This window comes from Schistocerca piceifrons, chromosome 3, assembly GCF_021461385.2.
Source record: "Schistocerca piceifrons isolate TAMUIC-IGC-003096 chromosome 3, iqSchPice1.1, whole genome shotgun sequence".
NCBI lineage: Eukaryota > Metazoa > Arthropoda > Insecta > Orthoptera > Acrididae > Schistocerca > Schistocerca piceifrons.
In genome coordinates, this window is record NC_060140.1 from 115,162,928 (window position 1) to 115,182,732 (window position 19,805).

The 19,805-nt window shown below is 40.2% G+C and overlaps 1 protein-coding gene across 2 annotated transcripts in view; it reads right to left on the bottom strand.

Moving 5' to 3' along the window:
• The window catches only part of LOC124789472 (uncharacterized protein C1orf109 homolog), a 59,026-nt gene that overhangs the window by 34,557 nt on the left and 4,664 nt on the right, over positions 1-19,805 (bottom strand). The gene's annotated exons all lie outside the window — the stretch shown is intronic.

The window sequence follows — 19,805 nt, forward strand, 5'->3', positions numbered from 1 at the left end:
GTTGTGGAATATTGTGTTTCATGATTTGTAAATTTTCAGGATGGCTGATTGGGAGCACCTGCAGTGACATAAGTCTTAATTGTGCATTATTTGACATTAAAAAAAATGTGTTTCATAATCTGAAAGATATCCAGAGCAATTAGAAACTGGTCCATCAAAAAATTGTGCATGTTGGGTATATATTACTGGCACACCCTCACTTTAGTCAATATCTGATGTTAGGAATTCGAGTAGATTATGTAATAGATATGTCATATTACCATCAGTTTTTTATATAACTGTCACAGTAAATCAGTTTTATGTATTTACATTTTTAGTGCTTTTGCTGATGACGAAGTTCTAGCTTTATTAGATGACCTGAAGGCGGAAAATTTCAGTGGATTTCTGATAGATGAATGGAGAAGCACTAATTTCTTCCACCTTCAGGTGAAGAACACGTAAGTGCATCTGAGAAAGAGCCACCAAACAAAATGCATAAACCAGCAAATACACTATGTGATGAGAAGAAGCTAAATGGATGCCAGCACTGGCCTTCTGTTGGTGATTTGCATTCTGCTCCTTGCTTCAACCAAAATTATTATGAGAAGGGGAAAAGAACAATTGGTGTGAAGTGTAATATTCATTTTGATTGTAAAAATAAGTAACTGCTTTCATGAATAACACTATAAGGAATGACTTAAATAAGTAAGATACTCCTGACCCACACAACTGTGTAGGTCCTAAATTTTTGTGAAAATGAAAAAACACAAAATTTCATACCTATTAGTAAACCATTCTATGAATATTTTTGTTACAAAAACCCACAAATTTCTAAATTTCCATACGCAGTTTAAGGGGAAGCGTGGGAGGCGATCTGAAAGGGGTAGATTACAACCAATGTAATTGTAAAAAAAAAAAAAAAAAAAAAAAAAAAAAAAAAAAAAAAAAAAAAAAAAAAGTAGTAAATTAAGAAGATGAGACTGCAATAAGTTGAAAGAACCACAAGTTGTTGAGAGTTTCAAAGGGGCCATTAGGCAGCGACTGACTGAACAGAGGAAAGGATTTCAGTATAAGATGAATGGGTAGCTTTGAGAGATGAAATACTGAAGGCAGCAGAGAATCAAATATGTAAAAAGACAAGACCTTGTCCTTGAATATCACAGGAGACTTTGAATTTAAGGAGCAAATATAAAAATATCACAAATGAAGCAAGGGAAGGAGAATAAAAACCATCTAAAAATGAGAGTGACACGACATTCAAAATGGCTAAGTGGGAGTGGCTAAGAGGACAAATTTTAGAAGCATGTATAATTAGGGGAACAATAGCTACTGCCTACAGGAAAATTAGAGAGGTCTTTGGAGAAAAAAAGGTGCAGTTGTAGGAATATCAAGAGCTCTGATGGAAAACGTACTAAGCAGAGGCGGGAAAGATGGAAGGAATGTATAGAGGAGCTAAGTAAAGGAAATGATCTTGAAAGTAATATTATAGAAATGGAAGAGGAAGTAGCTGAAGATGAGGTGAGAGATATGATACTATGGGAGGAATTTGACAGAACACTGGGAGACCTAAGCTAAAACAAGGCCCTTGCAATATGTGATATTCCTTCATAGCTGCTGATACCGTTGAGGGAGACAGACACAAGTAAACTATTCCAAGTGGTGTGCAGGCATACAAGATGAGGGAAACACCCTCAAGCTCCAAGAAGAATATAATAATTCCAGTACCAAAGGAAACTAGTTCTGACACATGTGAATATTACTGAACTATACGTTCAGTAAGTCACGGTTACAAAATGCTGCTGGTGTGACTTATTTACAGAAGAATGGAAAAATTGCTAGAAGCTGACCTTGAGGGCGATCAGTTTGGGTTCCAGGAAAATGTTGGAACACACGAGGCAATACTAACTCTACAACTTACCTTAAAAGATAGGCTAACAAAAGGCAAACCTACAATTACACTGAGGTGACAAAAGTCATGGGATATCATGTTGGATTTCCTTTCGTAGTGCATAGTAGTGCAGCAACTCCATGTGGCATAAACTCAACAAGTCATTGGAAGTCCCCTGCAGAAATACTGGGCCATACTACAGCCATCCATAACTGTGAAAGTGTTGCCGGTGCAGGATTTTGTGCATGAACTAGCCTGTCGATTATATCCCATATTGGACAATCTGGGTGGCCAAATCATTTGCTCAAACTGTCCAGAATGTTCTTCAAACCAATCGCAAACAATTGTGGCCTGGTAACATGATGCGCTATCATCCATAACAATTCCATTGTTGTTTGGAAACATGAAGTCCATGAATGGCTGCAAATGGTCTCCAAGTTGCTGAAGGTAACTATTTCCAGACAATGATTGGTTCAATTGGACCAGAGGACACAGTCCATTCCATGTAAACACAGTTCACACCCATTATAGAGCCACAACCAAATAGCACAATGGCTTTCAGAATGAGATTTTCACTCTGCAGCGGGGTGTGCGCTGATATGAAACTTCCTGGCAGGTTAAAACTGTGTGCCGAACCGAGACCCGAGTTCGAGTCATGGCCCGGCACACAGTTTTTATCTGCCAGGAAGTTTCAGAGCAATGGCTTGTTGACAAGTTGGGTCCATGGTTTCATGGTATCTGCACCCCACTCAAACCCTACCATCAGATCTTACCACCTGAAATCAGGGCCCATCTGAACAGGCCACAGTTTTCCAGTCATCAAGAGTCCAATCGATATGGTCACGAGCCCAGGAGAGGCACTGCAGGTGATGTCATACTGTTACCAAAGGCACTCTTGTCAGTCAGTGCTGCCACAGTCCATTAACATCAAATTTTGATGCACTGTCTCAATGAGTATGTTCATCACATGTCCCACATTGATTGCTGCAGTTACTTCACGCAGTGCTCTGTGTCTGTTAGCACTGACAACTCTATGCAAACACCACTGCTCTCGGTCATTAAGTAAAGGCCATTGGTGACTGTGTTGTCTGTGGTGAGAGGTAATGCCTGAAATTTGGTATCCTCAGCAAATTGTTGACACTGTGGATCTCGGAATAATGGATTCCCTAACAATATCTGAAACTGAATGATGTGTCTAGCTCCAACTACCATTCTGCATTCAAAGTCTGTTGAATCCTGTTGTGTGGCCATTATCACGTCGGAAACCTCTCCACATGAATCATCTGAGTACTAATGACAGCTTCACCAATGTACTGCCCTTTTACACCTTGTGAACATGACACTACTGCCATCTGTATATGTGCATACTTCTATCCCATGACTTTTGTCACCTTAGTGTACAGTATTTGTAGATTTGGAGAAAGCTTTTGACAATGTTGACTGGAATACACTCATTAAATTTCTGAAGGTACCATGGGTAAAACACAGGGAGTGAAACAGGGAGTGAAAGCTTGTTTACAGCTTGTACAGAAACCAGATGGCTGTTAGAAGAACGGAAGGGTTGAGAAGTGGTTGGAGAAGAGAGTGAGAGAGGGTTATAACCTATCTCTAATGTTATTCAATACGTAAATTAAGCAAGCTGTGCAGAAAACAAAGAGACATTTGGAAAGGAAATTAAAGTTCAGGGAGAAGAAATAACAAGCTATGCAGTTTGCCGATGGCCCTTTAATTCTGCCAGAGATAGCACTGGACGTGGAAGCGCAGTTTACAGTTCTTGAAAGGGGGATATAAGATTAAAATTAACAAAAACTAAATAAGGGTAGTGGGATACAGTCAAATTAAATCAGGTGCTGCTGAGGGATTAAATTAGGAAATGAGACACTAAAAGTAGAAGATGAGTTTTGTTATTTGGGTAGCAAAATAACTGATTATAGCCAAAGGAGACAATATAAAATGCCAAGGAAAGCGCTTCTGTAGAACAGAAATTTGTTAACACTTTAGATTTTAGTGTAAGTAATCTTTTCTGAAAGTAACTGTATGGAGTGTAGCCACGTATGGAATGAAAACATGGACGAAAACAGAGTAGACAAGAAGAGAATAGAGGCTTTTGAAATGTAACACTACAGAAGAATGCTGAAGATTAGTTTGTTTAGCTAATGAGGAGGTACTGAACAGAACTGGGGAGAAAAAAGGAATTTGTGTCTTAACTTGACTAAAAGAAGAGATCGCTTAACAAGACACACTCTGTATGTGTGTGTGTGTGTGTGTGTGTGTGTGTGTGTGTGTGTGTGTGTGCACGGGATGGGGGTTAAAAATCACAGGACTGGGTAGTGTGGAGAGCTGTGTAAAATCAGTCTTCGAACTGAAGACCATGACAACAATGGGAAGGAGTCAGATTGGTCTCTACCTTTTTATGTCTTTCCTGTCTCCTTGCTTTCTAGTATAACAATTGTGACTTTATTCAGTTTAGAGACATCATCTTGCTCCATAGAAGTTCTGCAAATAATTTTGCAATTTCTTTTGTGTTACTTGCCTCCAGGTTTAATCATCTTTTTGTAACGGCTTTATACACATTGTCAAGGTAGGCCCGCCCGGTTGGGCACAAAGCAATATCACTTATGTAAGTGCAAACGCAAGTCTGAGAGAGAATGGGCATTGTCACCTGGCAACCACTGAGCAGTGTCCAGATACCAGACATCAGAAGTGAGCAAATAGATCACTGCTCACTCTCCAGATAACAGTACTCATAACTTGACTGTCCAGAGTGGTTTGCTGACAAATCTGTCTGCAAAGTCACAAGGATAGGAGGTAGCCGAGTTTAACCAGAAATGGCAGTTCACTGTGAAAGCGTGTGGCAACTTAATAAACATTTCAAAGCCACAGTCACAACAGATAGTGCGTGAAGCACCATAGTGATGTAAGAGTTCAGTGTAATAATATTATGGATAGTTGCTACACAGCATATAGCGGAATTGCTGAGTCACAGATAGGCACAACAAGCCTTCTTTGGAGATAACACACACACACACACACACACACACACACACACACACACACACACACGAGCACAGTCTCTGGCTGCTGAGGCCTCAGCATGTGTGAGAGTTGCTTTTGCGTGTGTGTGCGTGCGCGTGTGCGTGTTCTCTATCTCTGAGGTAGGCCTTGTTGACCGAAAGCTCATTTTCTAACAACTTTTTGTTGTGTCTATCTGTGACTCAGCACCTCTGCTATATGGTGAGAAGCAACTATCTTTTTCATAATATTGCTACATTGCCTAAAAGTTAAGTGTATTAGATAAAAGGGCTTATCGAGATGAAATAGATGCTGAACCTCGTAGCACAATTAGTTTAGAAGCTATACAGAGCCATTAAGATGTACATATTATTGTAAATTAAGAAAATTAATAAATTTCGTTGTTTACCTATACAGAGCTGTGCCTCAAAAGAAGCGTAATGCAAAGTCGAATGCGGACTTGGTTCCAAAAGTTGGGAATGAATATTCGTTTTAGTGTTATTAGTACTTTTCCATATTTTGCAGGCAATTTTGGTAAAGAAAGTGAGAGCAAGCATCATTGCAGGGGGGAACACTGACCATACAAAATAAGACTGAAACAGCCAGAAGTCGCATACTGCTTTCCTTTACTTTACATGAATCACTCGTCAGATGCTAGTCTCTTCACAAATTTGTGCTCACTAGTGAACAAAATAGGATCAGCTAGACCAGGAATTATGAACACACTAAGTTAAAAGCAGTAATCAAAAAGATGAACACTAAAAAAAAATGAAAAAATAAATTTGGCAAAGGAAAATACAAGATTTGCAGGTGTCACAGACCTCTTGGTCAGATGGAAGGAAGACAGGAAAGTTATTGAAATGAATTTACAAGATATTAACACAGAATACGCCTAAAGGATACACAGAGTAAAGACAAGGTGATGTAAAATGAAAGAAAAAAGGATAATGACTTGTTTACATTTACATAAAACACAGAAAGTTGCAGCAAACATGTAAGAATTCTCATATACAGAAAGCAAGATTATGCAGGATGTCCAAAATGGGGATGATATCAGTACTTAATAAAAAAAGAACTCACCTGACATGGAACTGAAAAAGACGTTCGTGAAAGTGCACATCTTGAATACTGAATTGTATGGATGTGAAACCTGGACCATTGAAAATGATAAGGATCTGGAAGCATTGGAAGAGTGATGCTATTAAAGAAGGTTAAAAATTTAGTGGACAGATAAATGTATGAAATAAAGAAGAACTAAAAGGAAAGGGTGAGGTTAGAAGTTTATGAAGACACTTGCCAGAATAAGGAACATCTGAGAATAGTTAACATGGTACTGCAAGGAGCAGGAGGAAGGAAAAATAGTAAGAGTAGTCAAACAGTACAGTATGAAACACAGATTATGAAGTATATATAATGTAATGGTTATACAAGAGAGCAAAATATTAGTGCAATATAGGAAGAGACAGAGGACAGTATCAAGCCAGTCTAAAGAATGGCGAAATTAAAAACAAAAAAATGTATAAACTTTTCTGTTTCTTTTATTATATTACGTACAACTAACTGAAATAGAAATGTTACAAATAACATTAACTACATGAGATTCAGAAAAAGTAAGGGCGACATACAGGACAGACATACTGAAATTTCATCACTACAATAGATCACCTCCCACAGACCATGAACCTTGCTGCAGTGGGGTGACTTGCACTCCTCAACACTACAGCTCATACAAAATGAGGTGGTAACTGTGGAGAAACACATTCTTGTCCTGAGTGGACTCACCCGAGTCCACTTTGGTATTCTGAATGGTTGGCCATCTCCACTGCCTCTTGCCTGCTGACCTGTGCACTTCGAGTATTATTCACAACGTAGCGTGGTCACAGAATACACAGTAGAAGGCATTCCAGTTTGAGCTGTTGGACATGGCAGTCGTGTGCATGATGTGTGTTTGCATGTGTAAATATATGTGTGTTTTGTTTTCTTTTCTAAAGAAGGCTCTGGCCAAAAGCTAAATGTGTAAAACAGTCCTTTCATTGTGCCTGTCTATAAACTCAACACATCATCTTTATGGTGAGTAGCAATCTATCCTTTTCCTAATATTGCTGCTATTATCCTGACAAAACTATTCAAGTAATATGAATAATATAGGAAACAGTTGAAATGTCCTCAGACGAATGTAATAATTTCAGTTGAACTGTTGATAGGTGAATATTACAGAACTGTCATGGTTGCTACACAGACACAAATTATTTACAGAAATGGAAAGAGTGGTAGAAGATGACCTCAAGGAATATCAGTTTGGGTTCTGAGAAATATGGGAACATGTACGGCAATACTGACCTGACGATTTTTTTGACTGAGGAAAGGCCTTCATAAAATTACATAAAGTTTTTTACAAATTTGACTATATTACATTCTTTCAAACTCTGGAGAAGGTAGCATGGATAAAATACAGGGAGTGAAAGGTTATCTACAACTTGTACAAAAACCAGATTCCAGTTATAGGAACCAGCTAAAGCTTGCACAAAAATTAGACTGTAGTTATAAGAATCAAAGGATATGAAAGGATAGAGGTGAGAAGGGAATGAGAAAGGACTGTAGCTTATCTTAGACGTTATTCAAACTGTACAGTGAGCAAGCGCTAAAGGAAATCAAGCAGAAATTTTGAAATGGATTAAAGTACAGGGAGAAGAAAAAAATACTTTGCAATTTGGTGATTCCATTGTAATTTTGTCAGAGATGGCAAAGTGCATGGAACATCAGTTGAATAAGGGGATTGTTGTATCGGAAAAGACGTTATTAGAATAATATGACCAATATAAAAACAAAGGTAATGAAGCACATATAAATTAAATCAGGTGATGCTGAAGTAATTGAGGTAATACGAGTAGTTGGTGAGTTTTGCTATTTGGGCAGCAAAATAACTGACAATGACTGAAGAAGAGAGGATATAATACCCTGATTGGCAATAGCAAGAATACCCTTCCTAAAAAACAGAAAAACAGAAATTTGTTAACATTTAACATAAATTTCAGTATTAGGAAGTCTTTTCTAAAGATATTGGTCTGAGGCAGAATGTTATATGGAAATGAAACATGGACTAACGAACAATTCAGACAGGAAGAGAAAAGAAAGTTTTGAAATTTGGTGCTACAGAAGAATTCTGAGAATTAGGTGGGTAGTTATGGCAAGTAATGAAGAGGTACTGTAAGCAGATTCAAAAGGATGTAGATTGCTATAGTTATGCAGAAATGAAAAGAATTGGAAAGGACACACTAGCCTGAAAAGTAGCATCAAAGCAGAATTTGGACTGAAAATCACAATAACATCATGTTTTATTGTTAAGGCAAATATCTTGTGAACTTCTGGGATTATGATCAACATTCTTTTTTTCTCTAAATAATTGTCTTCTGTGCCTGGTATATGAAAATAGTAAATGGTTCATACATTCTTCTTCACTGCATCTACATGACCATTCTACAATTCACACTGAGCTTCCTGGCAGAGGGTTCATCAGACCACTTTCACACTATTTCTGTATCATGCACTCTCGAATAATGTGTGCAAAAAGAAATGAACACTTAAATCTTTCTGCACAAGCTCTGATTTCTCTTATTTTATTACTATGGTAATTTCTCCTTATGTAGACAGGCATAAAAAAATATTTTTGCATTCAGAAGAGAAAGTTAGAGATTGAAATTTCATGAAAAGATCTTGCCGCAACAAAAACCATCTCTGTTTTAATAACTGCCAACACAACTCCCATATCATATCTGTGAAACTCTCTCTCCTATTTCATGATAATATGAAATGAGCTGCCCTTCTTTGAACTTTTTCAATGTTCTCCAGCAATCCTATCTGGAAAGAATCTTCATACTGCACAGGAGTACTCTGGTAGAGGATGGACCAGCTTAATGTAGGCAGTGGATTTATTGCATCTTCTATGTATTCTGCTAATAAAACAGTCGTTAGTTTGCCTTCCCCACAAAATTATCTATGTGATAATTCCAATTTAAGTTGTTCATAACTGTTGAATTGACAGCCCTCAGATTTGCATGATTTTTTTGTGTAACCAAAATGACGCATGTTCCTTTTAATACTCATGTGGATGTCCTCACACTTTCCATTATGTAGAGTCAATTGCCGCTTTTCACACCATACAAATATCTTGCCTACATCATGTTGCAATAGGTTCTGATCTCCTGATGACTTCAGTAGATGGTAAATGACAGCATCACCTGCGAACAATCTAAATGGCTATTCAGATTGTCTTTTATAACATAGATTAGGAACAGCAGAAGGCCTATAACACTTTCTTGTGGAACACCAGGTACCACTTCTGTTTTACTCAATAAGTTCACATCAATTACTATGAACTGTGAGCTTTCTGACAGGAACTCACAAATCCAGTCACACAGCCAAGATGCTACTAAGTATGCATGCAATTTGATTGGAAGCCACTTGCAATTTGATTGGAAGCCACTTGTGAGGAATGGTATCAAAAACCTTCTGAAAATCTAGAAATATGAAATCAATGTGATAGCACTCATCACTTCATGAGAATAAAGAGCTAGTTGTGTTGCACAAGAATGATAGTTTCTGAATCCATGATGACTGTGTGTCAACAGATTGTTTTCTTCAAAGTAATTCATACTGTTCAAACACAGGAAATGTTCCAAAATCCAGCTGTAAATAGGTATCAATGCTATGGGTCTATAATTCATCAAATTACTACTTTTTCCTTTCTTGAGCACTGGTATGGCTTGTAGAACTTTCCAATCTTTAGGTACAGATCTTTCACTGAGCAAGCAGTTGTACGTTATTGCTAAGTATGGAACTATTAAAAAGAATACTCTGAAAGGAATGTAACTGGTACACCATCTGGACCAGAAGTCTTGTCTTTATTAAGTGATCTGAGCTGCTTTGCTACACCCAGGTATATCTACTTCTCAGTTACTCATGTTGGCATCGGTCCCTAATTTGAGTCTGGAACATTAACTTCATCTTATTTGGTGAAGGAATATCAGAAAGCCACATTTAGTAACTCAACTTTAGTGGTACTGTCACTGGTAACATTATCATCACTATCACAGAGTGCAGGTATTGACTGTGTCTTGCCACTGGTGTACATTACATACAACCAAAATCTCTTTGCATTTTATCAATAATCCTACTTTGAACTTAAGCCACACTTGGCCGACACTTACAGTTCAGTGGCATAGAGAACAACTGAAAGATTTGAAAACAGGTAAATCACCATGTCCGGATGAAATTCCAGTTCGATTTTACAAAGAGTACACTACGGCATTGACCCCTTACCTAGCTTGCAATTGTGGTGAATCTCTTGTCCAGCACAAAGTCCCATGAGACTGGTAAAAAGAGCAGGTGACTCCAGTACATATGAAAGGTAAAAGAAAAGACCCGCTAAAGTACAGACCAATATTCCTAACTTCTGTTTGCTATAGAATCCTTGAACATATTCTAAGTTCGAATATAATAAACTTTCTTGAGACTAAGATGCTGATGGCCACAAATCAGCATGATTTTAGAACGCATCACTCATGCGAAACTCGGCTTGCCCTTTTCTAAAGATATACTGAAAATGAGGGATGAAAGGCAACAGGCAGAGCCCATATTTCAAGATTTCTGGAAAGCATTTGACACAGTGCCCCATTCCAGGTTGTTATCGAACGTATGAGCATATGCAATATGCACAGATATGTGAGTGGCTCAATGACTTCTTAAATAATAGGACCCAGTATGTTGTCCTCGATGGGAAGTGTTCATCAGAGACAAGGGTATCATCAGGCATGACCCAGAAAAGTGTGATAGGGCTGCTGTTGTTCTCTACATACATAAATGATTTTGTGGACAGGGTAGGCAGCAATCTGCGGTTGTCTGCTGATGATGCTGTCGTGTACGGTAAGGTGTTGAAGTTGAGTGACCGTAGGAAGGTACAAGACGACTTAGACAAAATTTCCAGTTGGTGTGATCAATGGCAGCTAGCTCTAAATGTGGGAAAATGTAAGTTAATGTGGATGAGTAGGAAAACTCACATGTAATGTTCAGATACAGTATTACTAGTGTCCTGTTTGAAATAGTCAAGTCATTTAAATACCTGGGTGTAATGTCACATAGCGATATGAGGTGAACGAGCATGTGAAAACTGTGGTAGGGAAGGCAAATGGTTGACTTCAGTTTGCTGGGAGAATTTTATGAAAGAGTGATTCACTTGTAAAGGAGGTCGCCTACAGGATGCTGGTGTGACCTATTCTTGAGTACTGCTAAAGTGTTTGTGATCTGCACCAGATAACACTGAAGGAAGACTTCGAAGCAATACAGAGGCGAGCAGCTAGATTTGTTACTGCTAGGTTCAAACAACATTTAAGTGTTGCAGAGATGCTTCGGGAGCTCAAATGGGAATCCATGAAGGGAAAGCAATGTTCTTTTCGAGAAACACTATTGAGAAAATTTAGAGAACCAGCGTTTGAAGCTAACTGCCAAACAGTTCTACTGCAGCCAACATATATCACACATAAGGACACGAACATTAGATACGAGAGATTAGAGTTCATACGGAGGCGTACAGAAGGGGATATGACAAGTAGTGGTACAGGGTACCCTCCGAAATGCACAGTACGGTGGCTTGCGCAGTATCTATGTAGATGTAGTTGTAGATATGGTTTGAAAGGAATGGAGACTGTCTCTCAGAATGGTAACAAGCAAATTTTTGTCTGCTTTTTTAACCCTCAAACGGGCATGCCTGTGTATAAAATGTGTGTCAACAACAAATAAAATTGTTTTGCACTGTTCCATTGTTGTTTCACAATAGTGAGCCCATACCTATTCCTTCCTATACCCATTCACTTCAGCTAACACAGTGCGTTGTCATACGTCCAAGTGAGCAGCAGTAATTCAAAATAAACAGTGAGCCTTGGTGAGAAAAAAATTACATTCTGTTCAAGAAAATTATCCAAAGTACAAGCTAGAGGAACAATCCCATGACAAGGCACTTGGCTACAAGATAATTAGTAATCGAATAAGCAGTTGGCTGGGTTCTAATGCAACTGCACTGTTCAATGCTTCAAGTGGGTAGTCACTGTGGAGTAATATCTGTCCATGGCAACAGAGTGATACATTGATAGTTTGTTTCATTACTGTTTAACTAAACAGTGCTTTAGCTATTAAGTTATGTACCCAACAGCAAACCACTGAGATGAAGCTATTTTAGGTTGTAGCTGGCAGAAATGTGCTGATTTTGACGTCTTGGTCCAACCCCATGGCTTCTTCTAGTGGTTTCTCACTTTTTCATTAATTAAGTTCAGCAATTGATGGTAAGAAAGTCTTATCATTCAGGATTTCCCCTAAGTTCACTGCTTGTTTGTCTAAGCTGTTCAGTGTGCCATTAAGAAAGGTGTCACCATGCCCTGGTATTCACAAAAATGCATCAGTATCCCTATTTTCGTATTGGTAGTGACTTCTTTAGTAATATATCTATTATAATATCTATAATTATAGGTGACATATTTTTGGTCCCCCCCATGAACCATGGACCTTGCCGTTGGTGGGGAGGCTTGCGTGCCTCAGCGATACAGATAGCCGTACCGTAGGTGCAACCACAACGGAGGGGTATCTGTTGAGAGGTCAGACAAACGTGTGGTTCCTGAAGAGGGGCAGCAGCCTTTTCAGTAGCTGCAAGGGCAACAGTCTGGATGATTGACTGATCTGGCCTTGTAACAATAACCAAAACGGCCTTGCTGTGCTGGTACTGCGAACGGCTGAAAGCAAGGGGAAACTACAGCCGTAATTTTTCCCGAGGGCATGCAGCTATACTGTATGATTACATGATGATGGCGTCCTCTTGGGTAAAATATTCCGGAGGTAAAATAGTCCCCCATTCGGATCTCCGGGCGGGGACTACTCAAGAGGATGTCGTTATCAGGAGAAAGAAAACTGGCGTTCTACGGATCGGAGCGTGGAATGTCAGATCCCTTAATCGGGCAGGTAGGTTAGAAAATTTAAAAAGGGAAATGGATAGGTTGAAGTTAGATATAGTGGGAATTAGTGAAGTTCGGTGGCAGGAGGAACAAGACTTCTGGTCAGGTGACTACAGGGTTATAAACACAAAATCAAATAGGGGTAATGCAGGAGTAGGTTTAATAATGAATAGGAAAATAGGAGTGCGGGTAAGCTACTACAAACAGCATAGTGAACGCATTATTGTGGCCAAGATAGACACGAAGCCCACACCTACTACAGTAGTACAAGTTTATATGCCAACTAGCTCTGCAGATGACGAAGAAATTGAAGAAATGTATGATGAAATAAAAGAAATTATTCAGATTGTGAAGGGAGACGAAAATTTAATAGTCATGGGTGACTGGAATTCGAGTGTAGGAAAAGGGAGAGAAGGAAACATAGTAGGTGAATATGGATTGGGGGACAGAAATGAAAGAGGAAGCCGCCTGGTAGAATTTTGCACAGAGCACAACATAATCATAACTAACACTTGGTTTAAGAATCATGAAAGAAGGTTGTATACATGGAAGAACCCTGGAGATACTAAAAGGTATCAGATAGATTATATAATGGTAAGACAGAGATTTAGGAACCAGGTTTTAAATTGTAAGACATTTCCAGGGGCAGATGTGGACTCTGACCACAATCTATTGGTTATGACCTGTAGATTAAAACTGAAGAAACTGCAAAAAGGTGGGAATTTAAGGAGATGGGACCTGGATAAACTAAAAGAACCAGAGGTTGTACAGAGATTCAGGGAGAGCATAAGGGAGCAATTGACAGGAATGGGGGAAATAAATACAGTAGAAGAAGAATGGGTAGCTTTGAGGGATGAAGTAGTGAAGGCAGCAGAGGATCAAGTAGGTAAAAAGACGAGGGCAAGTAGAAATCCTTGGGTAACAGAAGAAATATTGAATTTAATTGATGAAAGGAGAAAATATAAAAATGCAGTAAGTGAAACAGGCAAAAAGGAATACAAACGTCTCAAAAATGAGATCGACAGGAAGTGCAAAATGGCTAAGCAGGGATGGCTAGAGGACAAATGTAAGGATGTAGAGGCTTATCTCACTAGGGGTAAGATAGATACCGCCTACAGGAAAATTAAAGAGACCTTTGGAGATAAGAGAAGGACTTGTATGAATATCAAGAGCTCAGATGGAAACCCAGTTCTAAGCAAAGAAGGGAAAGCAGAAAGGTGGAAGGAGTATATAGAGGGTCTATACAAGGGCGATGTACTTGAGGAAAATATTATGGAAATGGAAGAGGATGTAGATGAAGATGAAATGGGAGATACGATACTGCGTGAAGAGTTTGACAGAGCACTGAAAGACCTGAGTCGAAACAAGGCCCCCGGAGTAGACAATATTCCATTGGAACTACTGACGGCCGTGGGAGAGCCAGTCATGACAAAACTCTACCATCTGGTGAGCAAGATGTATGAAACAGGCGAAATACCCTCAGACTTCAAGAAGAATATAATAATTCCAATCCCAAAGAAAGCAGGTGTTGACAGATGTGAAAATTACCGAACTATCAGCTTAATAAGTCACAGCTGCAAAATACTAACACGAATTCTTTACAGACGAATGGAAAAACTAGTAGAAGCCAACCTCGGGGAAGATCAGTTTGGATTCCGTAGAAACACTGGAACACGTGAGGCAATACTGACCTTACGACTTATCTTAGAAGAAAGATTAAGGAAAGGCAAACCTACGTTTCTAGCATTTGTAGACTTAGAGAAAGCTTTTGACAATGTTGACTGGAATACTCTCTTTCAAATTCTAAAGGTGGCAGGGGTAAAATACAGGGAGCGAAAGGCTATTTACAATTTGTACAGAAACCAGATGGCAGTTATAAGAGTCGAGGGACATGAAAGGGAAGCAGTGGTTGGGAAGGGAGTGAGACAGGGTTGTAGCCTCTCCCCGATGTTATTCAATCTGTATATTGAGCAAGCAGTAAAGGAAACAAAAGAAAAATTCGGGGTAGGTATTAAAATTCATGGAGAAGAAATAAAAACTTTGAGGTTCGCCGATGACATTGCAATTCTGTCAGAGACAGCAAAGGACTTGGAAGAGCAGTTGAATGGAATGGACAGTGTCTTGAAAGGAGGATATAAGATGAACATCAACAAAAGCAAAACAAGGATAATGGAATGTAGTCTAATTAAGTCGGGTGATGCTGAGGGAATTAGATTAGGAAATGAGGCACTTAAAGTAGTAAAGGAGTTTTGCTATTTGGGGAGCAAAATAACTGATGATGGTCGAAGTAGAGAGGATATAAAATGTAGGCTGGCAATGGCAAGGAAAGCGTTTCTGAAGAAGAGAAATTTGTTAACATCCAGTATTGATTTAAGTGTCAGGAAGTCATTACTGAGAGTATTCGTATGGAGTGTAGCCATGTATGGAAGTGAAACATGGACGATAAATAGTTTGGACAAGAAGAGAATAGAAGCTTTCGAAATGTGGTGCTACAGAAGAATGCTGAAGATTAGATGGGTAGATCACATAACTAATGAGGAGGTATTGAATAGGATTGGGGAGGAGAGAAGTTTGTGGCACAACTTGACCAGAAGAAGGGATCGGTTGGTAGGACATGTTCTGAGGCATCAAGGGATCACCAATTTAGTATTGGAGGGCAGCGTGGAGGGTAAAAATCGTAGAGGGAGACCAAGAGATGAATACACTAAGCAGATTCAGAAGGATGTAGGTTGCAGTAGGTACTGGGAGATGAAAAAGCTTGCACAGGATAGAGTAGCATGGAGAGCTGCATCAAACCAGTCTCAGGACTGAAGACCACAACAACAACAACATATTTTTGTTCAACTTTAGTTTTTTGAGGCTGTTCAGTACACTTCAGTTAATACCACCATCCTGCTACTCAAGATGATGGGCAAGCTGGGCAGTGCAGAAGGATAGGTACAAATGCGAATAGGTGAGCATGGAGTCTAAAAGGAACATGGGTGCTCCTGTGTTGAGGCAGAGGAGGTTAAGTTGATTTGGTATGTCAACCAAGAGAGCTGCTCTTGGACAGGTTCTGAGAGAACCCCAAAGGGGATGGTGCACATTAAAGTCACCGAGCAGCAGAAATGGGTGAAGTAGCTGCCCAATAACCTGAAGGAAGTCTGCTCTGGTGACATCAAATGACAGAGCGATGTAAACAGTACAAATGGAAAAGGTCATGTTAGGAAGCAAAAGGTGAACTGCAACAGCTTGAAGACGGGGAGATGCGTTGACTATGAATGTCATCCTGTATGAGCAGCTTGACTCCCCCATGAGATGGAATGCCATCCTCGGGGGGGAAGGTCAAAACAGGCCAGGAAGAACTGTGACTGTGAGAGCTCAAAGCAGTCGTGAGGATGCAATTTTGTTTCCTGAAGGCACCATGCAGAACATGCAGATGATGCGATTTTAAGAGTAGCCATAAATCCTCTTTGTTTGATCAAAGGCCACGAAAGTTCCACTGAAAGAGAGTCATAATGAGGAAAGGAGAGCAGGGCAAAAATGAAGGTGTCACCTAGGAGGCTGCCGAATGGCAGCCTTCAAGACTCACAGCTACATGGTGCGGAGGCTGGAGGATCCTGCTCCATGAGATCTACAGAGACATTGGCATTCTCCCTCTGTTGATCTGTGCAGTCCAGAGCAGAAAAACGGTTGGTGGTGCGCACCAGCGACATGGAGGTCAACAGGGTGAGGGTATCATGTGGCGACACTGCTGAAGAGCATCTCCGAGTCGGCGAAGGACAAGACCGTTTCCGTTTGTTTTACTATGTGGAGTCTTTCCGGTTGGCAGAGGAAGACTCAGATGTTTGCTGGTTGGAGAGACACAGGAAGTCTTTGCAAGAGTATGCTTTCTGTCCTTTCCGGCTTGCTGGTTGTGTAGCAGGTGACTTCATCCCGGGAGGTGAATGTCTGGTGGCTTGTTACAGAGATGGACAATGAGACAGCGATCCTACCATGACACTGGGCAATTTAACAACTGCAATGCTGAATTTGAGGTCGCACGTCTGTCTTCGTGGAGCGAGATGTAGCAAGAACAGTACTGTAAGTGCCAGATGGTAGAACACAGGATTTGCGACTAGCCAATAACTTGCGAGCGACTGGGTAAGGCACTTTTTCTTTATCTGGATCTGCCTGATAGCCCACTCATCGAGATACATGGTACAATCTTGAGCGAAGCCAGAATGGTCACCATTGCAACTGATACAGCAGGGAGGAGGAGGTGAATATCGCCCTCGGGAGCATCCCTACCACAGGTTACACATTTGTGTGTCGACAAGACATTTGAGTGTGGTTGAAACAATGACATTGGTAGCAGCGCATCAGGTTCAGAATGTATGGTCGGACTTCTTGTGTTCTGCCCACTCATCCAATATAGGGTGTCTAGGAAACTGCTTTCTTGGATCGCTAGTCAACAATTCAAGCAAATCGTATTAATCAAGTTTATTATAGTAAAATAAATGATAATACTTAACTTTGCATATTCACAAAAGTGTGTCACAAGCAAATGATGACATGCAAATAATCAATTTCCTTAAATATATATAAATCCAATACAAGCAAAACAATACATTTCATGAGTGGCTGCTGTAGCATTTGTACGACAGCTTGTCTTCCTCTTGGGCCGTGGCTAGATGGCGTGGCACTTATATTCTCTTTGTGTAGAGGCTGCTCCTGTCTCAGTGTCATCCTAGAGAGAGTTTCATCAGCATACTATTGGCTAATGTCGTCTCACAGCCCTCTCTGCTCTTCAGTTCTCGCCCAACATGCCGGCGCTTGACGTGACACCGGAACAGGACTGTGGTAACTTCATAGCCTGCTTTGATCTTGGACGAAAACACCACTCTATCAAAGGTGAAAAAAAGACTGTGTGTGGGCACTAAGGATGCATCTATCTTTTTCATCACCCGACGGACGGCAATGACATCCTGATCAGAGAGGTACGTATGGATATCTGTCTCTGTCAAACCATCAAGCAGCCTAGCATAAATAATGCCATGGGATGAATTCAGTTTCTTTGGGCCTTGACACGAACAGGACAGACTTGGAGAAAGCGAAACAGCAAGCAGTTATTGTGCTTGAGAATCACAAGTAACCTCCAAAAGCAAAATGCCATTGTGTAAACGAGAGCAGGACTTCAGAGGACTGGCAATGCATCAACGCTTTTCTGAATAAGATACGGATTTACCGTTGCAAAGAACCGACCGTCTTCAGTATTTGAAACCATGAGGGAATGTGGTGCAGCTCAGAGGGTCTTTGGATCGGGAGCTTCATTCCATTTACATTTGGTAGACATGGACTGCGAAGATGATGGTTGGCTCATTGCGAGAAAATCCGCCATGACTGCCAGTGTCTCCAATGGCATGCTCGTCCCAACTGCCCCCATTCATAGGGGGGGGGCTCACCCACCTTAAGCGATTGCTCACATGTCAGGTCACACCCCTTGAACACCTAACAGAGGGACCAATCGGCAATTTGGGAAGGTATCAGCTCAGGCAATCTCCCTCCCTGGGCCTGGCCTGTACCAGGGTGTACGTGCGAATCCTCCCCTCGACCTAGGGCTGGGAATTACGTATCACCTAGTTACCAGTTGCACGTCAGATGTGTGAGCCGGCCTTCAGGAGCGCACAGGGAGAAAGAATAAAAAGAGGAGCCTCGAACACCAGAGCAGAGGAAGGATAGGAGAAGGTAAACGGAGAAAGGAAAAAAAGGAACGAAAAACAGTGGTGAGACTGTTCTGATGTCAGCTACTGACACTGTGGAACACATTCCCAAAATCACACCAGACACGGTCCCCGAGGGAAGGGAAAAAACATAGCAACAGGATGGACATGCAGCACAGAAGGGAAAAGGTGCTGCAAAGGCTTGGGCCCCGTGGTAGCCACACACGAACCTGCCAAAGAGCAGAGTGCCCCCCGGGGGGGATCCCTTGATGTGTCAGAATCACCAATCCCTTCTTCTAGTCAGATTGCACCAAAAATTTCTTTTCTCCTCAGTTCTATTCAGTACTACCTCACTAGTTCACCAGCCACCCATCTAATCTTCAGCCATTCTTCTGTAGCACCACATTTCAAAAGTTTCTAGTCTCTTCTTGTGTAAACTGTTTATTGTCCATGTTTCACTTTCATATATGGTTACACTCCATACAAATACTTTCGGAAAAAGACTTCCTTACACTTAAATCTATATTTGTTGTTAACAAATTTCTCTTCTTTAGAAATGCTTTTCCGGACTCTGCCAGTCTACATTCCCTCAGCAACTAAAAAACAGTAAGTCCCTGACTGTATTTAATAGAAAATTAAAAATCATTCCAACTTGATGATTGTTTCTACAGTGCAAGTGAATTTCTGCTCCATATGGGTGGAAAGAAACATGAAAATAATGCAGCAAAGAATTTTGTAAAGAGTAAAACATTAATGCAAGTATGTGCAAAAATCTTGCATCTATATCATCTGCTACTAAGCAAATTAAGTGCAGAAATAATATCCAGCCAGGTACTGTTGTGTAAATTTGTGAGAGGAATACAGCACTAAAATACAAATGTGTAACTGAGTATGTAATTTAAATAAGTATATCTAAAAATATGTATGTAATGTGTGTGTTCATAAATTTGTGTGCTCATAACTTCTCAGAAAGGATGTATGTAAATTCATGTTTGTGTAAACTTTCGGCATATTGCCAGAAAATTATCATAATGTCCAACATCAAGTGTATGTATGTGTATCACCATGTGCATGACATGTACAGTATTGATTCAGAGGACAATAAATAAATAAATAAATAAATAAACAGAACATTTGATATCCTCTCTACTTCAGCCATCGTCAGTATAGTAACACGGTTCATGTATTCCGTCGCACTTCACATAGCATAGACCGGGAACTGTCTCCTAGGCATGCCCGATGTGAACT